The 11,915-nt window shown below is 35.8% G+C and overlaps 1 pseudogene; it reads right to left on the bottom strand.

Moving 5' to 3' along the window:
* Nucleotides 1–6,003: 6,003 nt before the first annotated feature.
* LOC100760625 lies at nucleotides 6,004–6,651 on the bottom strand (annotated as a pseudogene).
* Between the last annotated feature and the right edge of the window lie 5,264 nt (nucleotides 6,652–11,915).

Here is an 11,915-nt window from a genome sequence, read left to right as displayed (position 1 = left end):
TTTTTCTCTTGACTTTTGGTATAATGGGATTATCTATTGCCTACATTTTTAAGAGTGTATTTAACTTCATTGGGTTGGAGTTTTTCCTTCCAGAACTTTCTATGGGGCTGGGTTTGTGGATATGTATTTTCTGCTCCTGAGGTAAGGGCTTTTACAGCTGGGTTGATAACACTCTCCACAAGAACTACAGACCAACAAAACTCCCAAAACCAGCCATGAGAAACTTTCTTTGAAATGGTAGGTCAGAGTGTTCCATGTGACTTCCAAAACAGTCTAAACTACGAATGTAGCCCTTGGTTTCTTCTTTAGGTGTGGACCCCTAATGGTGAAGACATCTCACTCTTAGGACACAGGACTTGGATGATTCAAGCTGGCTATGACCCGAAAGCCTTCCTGCAGTCTAACTTTCACTGCTCTAGAAAATAGTTTTGTTAGCTGCCAAGGGAAAGAAGCAGTTAAACAGCCCTGTCCAGTTGCAATACCTATAAGTAAGGACAATTACCTGATGCAAGATATGTATAAGGGAGTAATAATACCATTCACATGCTGGTGGCTACCAGCAGCTTTCTTAACTGGAGTTAAGGACCACTTAACAGGAGTGAAACATGATATGCATGGTACTGGAAACCTAACCAACTCTCCAAAGCTGGTGAGGTCATGTACATTAAAAAGAATCTATTACTAACACTTAGCTAGATCAGTATAACTCCTTACTAATTCTAACTCTTATCCTCATACCCACAGACAACTGTAGCTAATACCCTTTCTAGAAGAAGCCTATCTTTACATCAAATATAGTCCATCACAGAAAACCACAACTGGATACAATGCAGAAGTCTATAGGTTGTGGGGAGCCCAGCCCCAAAGGATACATATACATCACAGCTCCTGTAGCTCTGGCTCAGTGAACATGTGGCTAAGGGAGTGGAAAGATTCTAAGTCCTAGAATACCAGAAAGTCTTTTGTAAAACAGTTTCTCCTAGAAATAGCACAAACAAGACCAGAACAGTGGCAATATCAAGAGACACACTAATGTGGAAGGTAGAAATTTCTGAGGGGTCCTACCCATGGCTAGGAGAAGGAGAACTAATTTCTCCTATGAATGAGCTCCCTTGTTGGTTGTCCAATCTTGAGCAGTCATCTCTGAAGTCATATGTGCAAAAACTACAGCAGCAACAAAGACAGATACAGCAGGTTGTGTTTATGCATATTTCTGCATACTCACATACACATATGAAACAATAATCATCAAAGTAAAAGAGGCTACCAATTTGAATGTGTGGGTGGGCACAGGGAGGTTGTAGTAAGGGTGTCAGAGAGACTGGAGGTAGAAAAGGATAATAATGTAAGTAGTTCAATTAAAAACATTAGAAAAGAGAAAGTCATTGAAGGTCTCCTTCGTTTATCAGCTGTGTCTGTCCCTAGTATAAGAGCTAGAATGAGACTCAGAGGGTATGGATGAAGATGTTAACTCTGCGACTAACAATAACAGCAATTAATCCTCTGGGAGGCACCTAAGAGATAATGTTATCCAGTGTACACCTGCCTAGGGTGTACTGAGACAGATGAAATGCAGGTTCATCTCAGAACAGGTGGATTCCTTTGTAGTAAAGCTCTCCAATAGATGTTTTCTTGACATACAACTCTTACTTGTAATGTGTCCTGATTATAAGCCTAGCAAAACTTCAGGTGCAAGACCCACTCTCATAGCCCCTTCCCAAGGAAATCCAGTGAGTTTGAACTAGTGAATTGGAAAATTGTATTGAAGAACATTTCAAAGTATTAATGATTTAGGTACCACAGAAACTAAATGCTCCCATATTGAAATAGTATCTCACTTTGCTATAGTTAATAATTATTTATTGTATTTGATTAGATTGAAGGATATTTGCTTTTGTAAAGATCAGCAAGTTAAAAGTACATAATAGTTCATTTAGTTCTATTTTACAGTGTCAATTTCAAGGCACTTTTTGTTAGTTAATATTTGAAAATTTCTTCACATTCCATAGGATCTCATTTCTCACCACTACTCATTAAGTAACTAGTTAGAGGCAAGATACCTTCAGAATTTCTGTGTCCAAGTTTATGTAAATTAAAACAGAAGTCTTAATGTGTACCTTCAAAAATGTAGAGTTGATTCATATTTCAAGACAAAACATTTGCCATATTCTGGTTTTAAAATTATATTAATATTAAACTTTGACTTATATGGTAGAGAGGGAATTCTAGTTATTTTTTATATGAGAGAAGAGCCCAAAAGCATGCAAATAGGGCAATCTTGAAATAGTGTTCTCTATACATAATAAAATATTTATGATTATCCACTGTACACATTTAAGATTCTGTTTTCATTCATGATTGATGGTATGAAATACATTATGGTATTTTGGTCGAATCAGAGTACAATGTCAACAAAACAAAAATCCTCAGTTATTTTTTGTTGTTGTTGTTTGCCTTGTTTTTGGTTACAGAGTCTCACTTTTTTCGCTGGCTGTCTTGAGACTTACTATGCAGAACAGACTGCCCTTGAAGTCACAAAAATCTGCCTTCTTTTGCCTCTCAAGTACTTGGATCAAAGGAATGTGCCCTCATGTCTGGCCAATTCTCAGTTCCTGAAACTATAAACTATAAATACTTATATTTCCTGGACATTTTGAATCTGCATAATAAATTATGCATTTAGTATTCATATATCATACATAAATATGTACTAATTATTCATATCATGTTACAGCACTTTTCCACTCTAGAAATTTATTGAGTTCTCACTTAAGAAATTTATCTAGCCCTTTGAGAATTTAGGAAAATGTACAATCTGTTAAGCGGCAGAAAGCAATTAAATCTAGTTAGAATTATTCATTGAAATATCCCTTAGATGCCAGGGTACAAGATGAAGTCACTGCTTGTGTGGAAAACAGTATTTGGGAAAAACAATGTAATTAAAGCAGGAAAAAATAATTACCTTAGTTAAAAATTATTTAATTTTGCCTTTGAGAGTACTTCATACTCAAATGTCTACATTCTGTTGATCTATATAGAGTAGACTAGAAGAGGTTTCTTGTTATGAACATATTTCACAGACCTGTAAGATTTGTTAATATGTTAATAAATATCATTATGGCAGAGAATAAGGGGTATCACTTTATATTTGTGAATTTTTGTTAACCTTGAATCACTATCTCAAGAATTCCATAAAAGAACATGGTGTTTTATCAGTAAAGACATTCTTTCTCTCCCTTTTTAGTATCTAGCATTTTTGGTTTTTCTTTTCTCTTAATGTAAAATCATATTCTAAGCAAAAGCACTCAAATAGAAATAGAATTGGAAGCTATTAAGCATTATTCCATGTCAAAGTTGGTTCTCAAAACCTATTTGTTTCATGAAGAAATCAAAGCCAGATATGATGTTACAAATGAGGCTGAACATTGTGGGAGGCTGTTTAATTTATATTCTGCTCTTTGAATTCAGCTGGCAAAATGCTGATGACACAGATAAATTATTCTTTACTTTTTTATTTGATCATGGAAAGACATTGAATTCTTATCCTGTTTCTAATAAATATGCACAGATAATAACTGTGTATTCTGAAGGTAATACTAGCTGGGAAGGTATGAAATCTTCATAGTACCATGAATATTTTAATTACTGTGCTCACGTACTCTCTTGCCTGTTCTAAGGTGGTACATTGTCTAATCCTATCACCAGCTATCTGAAATCTTGCTCCAAGCAGTTTTGAATTTTCATGGACACAGAGTCTCATTTTGGAGCCAAATTCAAAATTATGAACCTTTACCTTAGGTTGTTATTTCATTTAAAATGCCTGCTTTTTTTTTTTTTAGAGGATTACATTCATAGCTCTGTTCAGCATGACAAATACATTTCTCTATGTCTGTTGCTCTTGGTCAATTTGAGCAATTTGAGCAATTTGAGAGAGGGGGAGGGAGAGAATTGTCAATATTGTGAATTTCTGCCTTTGACATTAAAAAGTAGACTTAAGTGCTGTGGGATGGTGTTTTTGGATGGCATTTTTGTGTTTGGTCCACGATGATGATGATGATGATGATGATATAGTGTTCTAACATTTACTTCCAAGAAGATAAAATCTTAGTGCTTTATTTATTCTGTAAGTGATCTACTTCAAAATTCTCTAAACCAAGTATGATTTTTTTCAGGCTAAGACTCCTGCTGGGTAAGGACAGCAGCTACACCTGTAGTGACACAAAGATTGGCAAGAAAAATACCAAGTTTGAATAAAAACAGGTTTAGAATGGTCCATTGAACTTGTAACAACATTTTATGGTTGGTTACTATTTTAGCTTTGAAGAAAATGAAAATGAAGCCATACTTCCACCTGTAGGCCATCTAAATTATTACCATATGAAATATAGAAGAACATTTTCCAAAGTTCAGTTGGGCATGAATTTCACTTTCCTCATGGATGAACTTGGTCATGGTGTGACGCAATATGGCTTATATATGGCACTGATTGCCAAAAAGCAAACATGCAAACATACATACATACATATATGCATAACACATCTATTTGTTTGTTCGTTCATTCATTCATTCATTCATACATATGAGCCCCTTATACATGGCAATCCTCTGAAACATGTATATTTCACAAATAAGTGAGTATTGAGATAAGGTTAGGTTCTACTTTCTATTACTTCATATTGTATAAAATAGTGATTTTTTTTCAGACTGTGGCTTATCCCAAAAGATTCCACTTTATAAACAGCTTTGAACTCCACTTTGAAGGTGGAATGACAAAAAACACCAACTGCCTGGTGCCAACCATGTATTTTAGACTGGTAAATGATTTATTCCTGGGACCAGAGGGTACCACCTTGTAAGTTTATTATGGTGAATTGAGACTGAGGAGATACAAGGGTATATTAAAATCATGTCTGAAAACAGTTCCCAAAATTCATCAAACACAAGGCAAAGGAAAGGTGTAATTCTCTCTTGTGGATACCCATAAAGTAGTGTACAGCTAGCCTGTCAACTGATGCCTGGTGTTTACAATGAAGACCTATAGGCAGAGAACTCCTGACCCTCTATGGGGCTTCAGCTCAGCTTGAAAACCCATTATTGATATAGCTTATTTGACTGATATCTGTCCATCCACCTGATCTCCACCTTTGTACGTCACCTGTTATTCCTGCTCTGGAACCAGTCCTGACCTTTCATTTCTGCAGCTGCTTGCATCCTTACTCTCAACCAGAACTCTCCCATCCCCTAATCTCTATAGCAACAGCTTCTTTCTGCAGTGGGTTTGGGTTTGTTATCGTACCAGTACAGACTGGACTGCATTTCTTTCTTTTTACATTTAGGGTTTTTTTTTTGAAAATTTTACATATGAGTGAATTATTTACATCATCTCTCCCCTCTCTTTCCTCCAATTTCTACTGTGGCCACCTTTCAATTGAATGGCTTCTTATTCTTTAGTTAGAGTTTCTACATATATGTTTATAACTACAGTATCTAGCTAAATAAGTTAATTAGTTTTAAATGTTAGCATTTTAACAAAAAATTATATTTACTTAGAAGCATTCATAATGTCAACAAAACAGCTGCATTTTTTTTTGCAATTACAGGGTGGTATTCATTTAACAGAACAATTATCTTTGTATAAGCTGCATCAGAAACAACTGAAGATGGAAAAAACCCAAAACAAAAACAAAAACAACAAAAAAACTAAAAACTACCATCCCCTTAAATAACTAATTTGTGCCAACAAGAACCTGCTTTAAATTTCTATGCCAATTTACAACCCCCAGACTGTACCAGGCAAAGGTAGTGGCTATTGAAAATACCACTAGGACAGGGCTATCTAAAGACACATTCGGTAGTGTGTTAATTATACAAAAGAAGACACTGTGCAGTTTAGAAACAAATCTTACACAGCCTTACATTTCAATTTTTTTTCTTTAAAAGGAGTGAGTTGTGTACAGGGGGGTTAAAATTTATAGACAAAAAAAAAACTGCGCTAGAACCAACTTATTCATCATCATCATCTTCATCTTCGTCTTCATCTTCTTCCTTCTCTTCCTCATCCTCTTCATCCTCCTCATCATCTTCCTCTTCCTTCTTTTTCTTGCTGTTTTCTGCCTTAGCCACCCCTTTTTTCGCTGCAGCGGGTTTTCCTTTAGCGCTGTAAGCAGCAATACCCTTTCTGTACTTCTCCTTCAGCTTGGCAGCCATCTTTTCATAGGGCTGCTTGTCATCTTCAGCAGTGTTGTTCCAATCTCTCCCATCTCTGTTGATCTTTGCAACATCACCAATGGACAAGCCTGGGTGTTCTCCTTTGATTTTTGGTCGATACTCAGAATAGAACAAGAAGGCCGAAGGAGGACTCTTGGGTGCATTGGGGTCCTTGAACTTCTTTTTGGTCTCCCCTTCGGGGGGATGTAAGTTTTCACTTCTCTTTCATAATGAGACTTGTCAGCCTTTGCCATGTCCTCAAATTTCCCCTTTTCTTTAGCAGACTTGGTCTTCCACCTTTCTGAGCACTTCTTCGAGAACTCTGAGAAGTTGACAGAAGCATTCGGGTGCTTCTTCTTGTGTTCCTCTCGGCAAGTTTGCACAAAAATGCATATGAGGACATTTTGCCTCTCGGCTTCTTAGGATCTCCTTTGCCCATGTTTAGTTGATTTTTGTCTGCGAGGCACAGAGTTGTCCTGTTCCTGTCTGGCTTGCACTTACCCCGATGCTGGCTCTGTCTCTATGGAGCTCAATGTACTGCAATGGCTGTGAGCACAGGAGCCAGACGCAGCCTCCTCACTCTCTCCGCTCTGTAACTAAATGTTAGCATTTAAAGCCAAGAAATTTTAGAACTCAGATCATCTCAACTTACCATGATTTCTGTGTAGGCAAACAGTCACTCATTTACAGTGGAACCTCATAGGTGAAAGAAGCTGAGTTTTGATGGGGAAGGGGGGCTGCTGGGCAGATTTTCAAGACACAGGATAGAGTCAATTCAGAGATATTTTCCCCCTCTGTTCATAAACTCATCTGTGGTTAATCTTGGATGTTATATGTCTTAGGGTTACTTTTGCTGTGATGAACACCATGATCAAAATTTACTTTGGGAGAGAAAGGGTTTATTTGGCTTACATTCTTGTGTCATAGTCCACTGATGGAAGCCAAGGCAGAAATGTAAACAGCAAGAACATGGAGGCAGGAGCTGATGCAGAGGCCATGGAGGTTTACTGAATTGCTCCTCATGGCTTACTCATCTTGATCTCTTATAATATCCAGGACAACCACCCAAGGTTGGCACCATTTACAATGGACTAGGCTCTCAAATCAATTACTAATTAAGAAAATGCTCCCTATAGCTTGCCTACAGACCAATCTTATGGAGGCATATTCTCTGATGAGATTCTCTTCTCTCAGATGACTTTAGCTTGTATCAAGTTTATATAAAACTAGCCAGCACAGTATGTTAAGCAGAGTTCTCTGGAAGAACAAAACATAATTTTAGTGTAACAATAACTATCTCTCAATTCAAAAGTCAAGAATCTTGTAGTTGTTCAGTCCAGAAGACTAATTTCTTATCTTGTCTTCAATTTATGTTGGAATTTTGAAGAGAGGTTCTAATCCCATCAAAGTAAAGCTGAACTATCAGGGCAGATTAACTTGTCAGCAAGAATGAAGGAAAGCATGCAAAACAAAAACTAAAACAAAAACAAAAAACCCCCAAAGTTCCCTTCTTTTATGTAGCCTGCCACCAGAGGTTATAAAGCAGATTTATGGTGGCTTAGAAGTGATCTCAACTGATCATCCTTAGAATGGGTCTTTTGATCTCAACTGATCCAATCAAGAAAAATCATCCTCAGGTGTGTCCAGCTACTTGGGTTTTAGTTTACTCCCAGATGTAGTCAAGTTGACAACTAAGATTAACCATTACAAACGGAGATGAGAACAATGTATTTTCCTTAGCCAGTTGGAGGTTCTTTGGACACTGATGTGGACTCTGAAACAAACCAAATGTCATCTCTAGCTCACATGAACAGAATACAACTCCAGCTGGGAGACTAGTATTGTCAACAGGCTGTAAAATGACTGGACCAAGTGAAACACACATCTGGATGAACTTCTGACCACCCACAATCTAGATGCATGGAGTACCCAGATGTGTCCTTGGCTCTAGCTAGGAGGAAGGGTGGTTGTAGGATCTGAAATGTTTAATATAAGTCTATTAAATAATAAGATGTTTGATAAACATATGGCATTTATAATCTCAAGTATGCCTACAAATACTAGCTAATTACTTAATCCAATAAACACTTATTTAAAATTAAAAATAAAACTAAATTTAAATAAAATTAAAATTAGATATATATTTAATTAGGCAGAAACTGTTATTCCCATACCCAACTACACTTAAGATCTCTAAGTTAGTAAATAGCAAAGTAAAAATATGAATGTCTAAGGAATGTGAGTACATTGTTAGTGTGGATGTTTCTGGAAGATCACTAACCTATCTAATACAATACAATACACCAATGGAGCAAGATAGTATTTAAAACAGGCTTAGGGAGTTGCATGTGTCAGAGTATTTTATCATTGACAGGAAAGAAACTAAGATGTCTATTAAATAATCTCCATAAAGAAAAAGAAGAGAACTGGATAAATGCAATAGTAGAAATATAGTCTTCACTGTTACAAACATATTTTCCTTAGTCACGTACTTTTACCAGGTCTTTAATCACAAGCAACTAGATATCAGGATATGCAATAAGTCTACCCAGTATTTATTAATAATATGCTTTTTCTATCTAGGGCAGGTTTCTAAACCATGGCTTGTAGTTATTTTTTTAACTCTTTTGTGGCCTGCCACCCAAGTAAATACACAGAGACTTACTCGTATGAACACCTGGCCTTAGCTTGGCTTGTTTCTAGCCAGATTTTCTATCTTAAATTATCCCATTTCTCTTTAACTACATTTTACCTCTGGGCTTTTTACCTTTATTCTATATATATTTCTTTCCTTCTTACTTTATGGCTGGTTATGTGGCTGGGTGGCTGACCCCTGGCTTCCTTCTTTCCTCCTTTTCCCATTCCTTACTCCCCTAGATTTCTTCTCCTAGTTATTCTCTCTGCCCACTAGTCTCACCTATTTTTCTCTCCTGCCTAGCTATTAGCTGTTCAGCTCTTTAATAGACCAATCTGGAATTTTAGGAGGCAAAGTAACACAGCTTTACAGAGTTAAACAAATGCAACATTAATAATACAAAACATCTTTGCATAATTAAACAAATATCCCACAGCATAGACAAAGTAACACATCTTAAACTAATATTCCATAACAATTGCTACAAATTCTCCCCAGTCTAGTATGTGTCTCCTGAGATGTGCAGTTTGCCACCCCTGTTAGAGATGGGATATAGTTCCTCAGTCTTTGGGTTTGAATTTCTTTGCATTTGAGTTTGTCCACTGACTGAGGCAAAAGTGATGCTCTATTGCCCCCAGTCATTACAGATTAAAGTTCCCTTCAGCAGCATCACTTATATTGTGATGTGCAGTTCTCAACTGGCATTGCCATTTTGTTTATGTGCCTTTTCATTACCAAAATTAATGCAATTTTTCTTACAGACTTTTTTCACAAGTGCCTATTTCTGGTATTGCTTTTAGACAACTATTTTCATGTTTTTGAAAATTACTTAAGTGACATATACTCATCAAAATATTGGTTTTTAAGATTGGCACATAAGTAGAACAAAATGAAAGTTATCTAGCTTCGAACAGACTTATTAAGCCTACACAGTGGCTTCATTTCATAAAGAAGTATATGTATTTGTGCTTATAAATAATTAGGAACAAAATGTGAGCCAGTTTTCAACTATTGGAGTCATCATCCATCAGTTATAATTTATATATGACTGCATAAATACAAGCAATGCTTAATAAATTCCTTCTAATCATGGCATGTTGCTCTATAGTTCCTATGAGATTTAGGTAAAAACTCTTGTCACAATGTTTTGTTGCTCCTGAGAGGAAAACACTTGATTTATTTGTCAGTGAAAATATTTGGGAGAGTCAGTGATTTCAGATTCTGAAGTTGGCATTCTCATATTGATTCTTTTTAAAATGATATTCTCCCTATGACTTCATTCTTTTAGCTTATCAATTAGAATTGTATTTATTTATGTCTGTGTGTAAGAATTTACATTTGGGTGGGTAAGCATACACATAGAGATCAGAAAACAATATTCAGGTGTTATCTCTCTCTCAGTACTACATGGGGACCAGGGATGGAACTCGGGGTTTTGGGCCTGGTGGATAGTACTTCCACCCATTGTGCCATCCTGCTGGCCTTAATTGATTAATTTTTGAAATTAGCATACAAAATCTTGTGTTGATACATAAACTTAAGTATTCAAAAATCAATTTTAGGCTGTTAGGAACCATGCCGTAGTTCAGCACTGTTGCACTTCATGGAATGCTTATACTGAATGATGAACCAAGTAATCAATTCATCAATAGCTGATCAACCAATCAATGTATAAAGGTTAATTATATTTCAGTTATGTCACTAATATTTGATCACTAAACAATATAGAAATGAAGGAATGATTTTGTGGGCTAAGTTTAACTATGTCCTTGTCTAGTTAGGATATATTCAAAATGTCACTCATTTACTTGTTAATTCATAATATTTTCCATATTAATATTTTAGCTGTGATAACTATAGGTTCATGATTGTTATCTTCATAAAATTATCTCTGACAATCAAAATCCGGGTTGGGCAAACATATGATAAATCATTATGCAGTGAGAGTGTAATTCTAGTAAAAATAAAGGAGGCCGAAAATGGTACAGCATCTTAGAGTTCAGCAGAAATACTATTTCATGCTATTTCAATCACTTCAAAACTGATTCTACAATTTGAGTCTTTTACCTCAGTCAGCCACAGCTCAGCTCATGTCAAACAGTATAAAGGAGCTAGAGAGTACTAGGAAGTGACAACATGCACATTCTCTGTTGGGTCTGTGACGAATTCGGAAGAGAAGTACTAATCCAACAATAGTTTGAATATGTAAAAACTTAGAACCTCATTGGCATTGACTTTTCCATCCTTTATTCACATCAGTTTTTCTTCCTGGTGCCTCACACCCACACACCATGCCCTTGGTGTGGATAATTGTGTCTCTTTTATGCTTACTTCTATAATTCTTTAATCAATCACACAGAATAGAAGAAATTCCCTGAGGGCTTAGAAAGTAAACCGAATGAACTCCAGGGGCAACATCTTGGCTTAGGTCAGTAATCAAACTAAATCTACTGTTCCTTCAATTACATGGATCACTGCTCTGACTATACCTGGTGACAGCGGCAGGAACCTTAATATTTAGAAGAAGATAAAACAAAGTGTAGTCATTTTTCAAAGACACATGAAAAAGACATTTTCCATATACCACAAAAATTTGATTTTTTTTCAAAACAAAAGTAAAATACCAAATGAAAATATAATCTTCTTTGTAAAATCAGGATATAATATAATCTATAATGCATTGTCAACTGTTGCATACTTAAAAATAAATAGTCTCAAACATAATAAAGGTAATAATTTAGAGAAAAATAAGTTTTTAATTATAAGATCATCTATTTTTTAGATTTATTTTTATTTTTATTTAGGTATTTGTGTATATGTCTGAGTGAGGCACATGGTAAGCATGCTGAACTCTTTTCAAAGTTATTATTGACTTGAGTGTTTAGTTTTGAGATATTTTGGTTCAGTTCCATAGACTATTTGTGATAGAGTTGCGTTTAGTTTACCACTTTAATCCATTTTTACCATGTTTTATGAACACTTGAAAATTATAATTGAACTATAGATGTCATAGGTTTAAAAATAAATTTTGTAGCTGGGCATTGGTGGCTCACGCCTTTAATCCCAGCACTCG

This window comes from Cricetulus griseus, chromosome 2 (assembly GCF_003668045.3).
Source record: "Cricetulus griseus strain 17A/GY chromosome 2, alternate assembly CriGri-PICRH-1.0, whole genome shotgun sequence".
NCBI lineage: Eukaryota > Metazoa > Chordata > Mammalia > Rodentia > Cricetidae > Cricetulus > Cricetulus griseus.
The sequence above is the reverse complement of the archived record's forward strand: the minus strand, read 5'-3'. Positions and strand labels throughout refer to the sequence as shown.